We start from the raw sequence: 2,500 nt of genomic DNA, 5'->3' as shown, positions 1-2,500 counted from the left end.
GGAGTCTATGGGAGGATGACCAGAGGCATGACTTTTGAATGGGAGTCAATGGGAGGATGACCAGAGGCATGAGAAGCCAACGCGTCAAAACCTAAGTCCAACTTGAATGGGAGTCTATGGGAGGATGACCAGAGGCATGACTTTTGAATGGGAGTATGACCAGAGGCATGAGAAGCCAACGCGCCAAAACCTAAGTCCAACTTGAATGGGAGTCTATGGGAGGATGACCAGAGGCATACATTTTGAATGGGAGTCAATGGGAGGAAGACCAGAGGCATGAGAAGCCAACGCGCCAAAACCTAAGTCCAACTTGAATGGAAGTCTATGGGAGGATGACCAGAGGCATGACTTTTGAATAGGAGTCAATGGGAGGATGACCAGAGGCATGAGAAGCCAACGCGTCAAAACCTAAGTCCAACTTGAATGGGAGTCTATGGGAGGATGACCAGAGGCATGACTTTTGAATGGGAGTATGACCAGAGGCATGAGAAGCCAACGCGCCAAAACCTAAGTCCAACTTGAATGGGAGTCTATGGGAGGATGACCAGAGGCATACATTTTGAATGGGAGTCAATGGGAGGAAGACCAGAGGCATGAGAAGCCAACGCGCCAAAACCTAAGTCCAACTTGAATGGAAGTCTATGGGAGGATGACCAGAGGCATGACTTTTGAATGGGAGTCAATGGGAGGATGACCAGATGCATGAGAAGCCAACGCGCCAAAACCTAAGTCCAACTTGAATGGGAGTCTATGGGAGGATGACCAGAGGCATGACTTTTGAATGGGAGTCAATGGGAGGAAGACCATAGGCATGAGAAGCCAACGCGCCAAAACCCAAGTCCAACTTGAATGGGAGTCTATGGGAGGATGACCAGAGGCATGACTTTTGAATGGGAGTCAATGGGAGGATGACCAGAGGCATGAGAAGCCAACGCGCCAAAACCTAAGTCCAACTTGAATGGGAGTCTATGGGAGGATGACCAGAGGCATACATTTTGAATGGGAGTCAATGGGAGGAAGACCAGAGGCATACATTTTGAATGGGAGTCAATGGGAGGAAGACCAGAGGCACACATTTTGAATGGGAGTCAATGGGAGGAAGACCAGATGCATGACTTTTGAATGGGAGTCAATGGGAGGATGACCAGAGGCACAAAATTCCACAAGGATGACCAGGGGCACAGAGTTCTTAAAGTTGCGTTTAATGGGTTTTAACACAGGGGGTGTGCTTAATAGTGGGTGCACAGGTCCCCCCGGAGGTCAGGTAGTGTGGGGGGTGCCCCCCGGAGGTGGGCTCCCCGGCCTGGGGGCGCTGTTTCCCCGGGAGGCCGCGGTGGGTGTGGGGTGTCCCTTGGGAGCCCAAACCATGAGCCCAGGGAGGCGGTGGAGTGTGTGGGTCCCCTTGGATCCCAAGAGTGGGGGTGCAGGGATCCCGTGGTGCCTTGGGCGGATGATTTTGCCCCGTGTGAGGGTGTGTTTGTCTCGTTGAATGTGGATAGTTAGTAAAATTCACAGTTGTGCGCCTGAACGTGGGATTTGGACGAAGACGGTTTTAGAATTCAAGTTGGAGCCTGGGGCAGCGGGCTGAGTGTTTTTCCTCCCCGCAAAAGGTGTCATTTTTTCGGGGGGTCGATTTGAAATTTCGTTTCGCTCACTGCGTCTCGCACGCGCGCGCACGACCCCGGGACCTTCTTGGGTTGTCGTCCCCCGGCCCGTGGCTATCCAACGAGACCACCCTCGAGGCCGTGAGTGCCCGCAAAGTGGCACTAGCTCTGCACGGAGACCCTTTTCCCAGCTTCCAAAAGAGTGCATTGAACGGGGGGAGTGGTGCTTTGATTGAATTGACAGTAACTCGCCCGAACGTGGGATTTGGACGGGGACGGTTTTAGAATTCAAGTTGGAGCCTGGGGCAGCGGGCTGAGTGTTGAGTGTTTGGGCAGCGGGCTGAGTGTTTTTTTCTCCCCGGAAAAGGTGTAATTTTTTCGGTAGGCCCGTTTGAAATTTTGTTTCGATCGCTGCGTCGCGCACGCGCGCGCACGACCCCCGCGCCCTCCCCGGCCGTCCTCCCCCGGGCCGCACCTGTCCAACGAGCCCATCCTCGAGGCTGTGAGTGGCCGGCAAGTGGCATTTTCTTTTCAACATCCCTCTTTGAGCCCAAAAGTGCAGTGTGAAAGTGTGCTTGACTTTTTCCCTGCTGGGGGACAGTTACATTCACAGTTTTGCGCCCGAACGTGGGATTTGGACGGGGACAGTTTTAGAATTCAAGTTGGACTCGTGGGAGAACGTGGCCATGCCATTTTCCCCCAAAAAATAGCACCCCCATTTTTACAGCTCCATTTGAAATTTTCTTTTTCCTCCCGTTTCCCTTGTGTTCAATTCATTTCAACGGGGATCATTTTGTCACTTTAGACTTTTGACTATCTAGAGGAAGTAAAAGTCGTAACAAGGTTTCCGTAGGTGAACCTGCGGAAGGATCATTAACGGGTCTGACTATCCGACG

This window comes from Hypomesus nipponensis, chromosome 10 (genome assembly GCF_054491055.1).
Source record: "Hypomesus nipponensis isolate SF chromosome 10, ASM5449105v1, whole genome shotgun sequence".
Lineage (NCBI taxonomy): Eukaryota > Metazoa > Chordata > Actinopteri > Osmeriformes > Osmeridae > Hypomesus > Hypomesus nipponensis.
Note: the sequence above shows the minus strand (reverse complement) of the source record.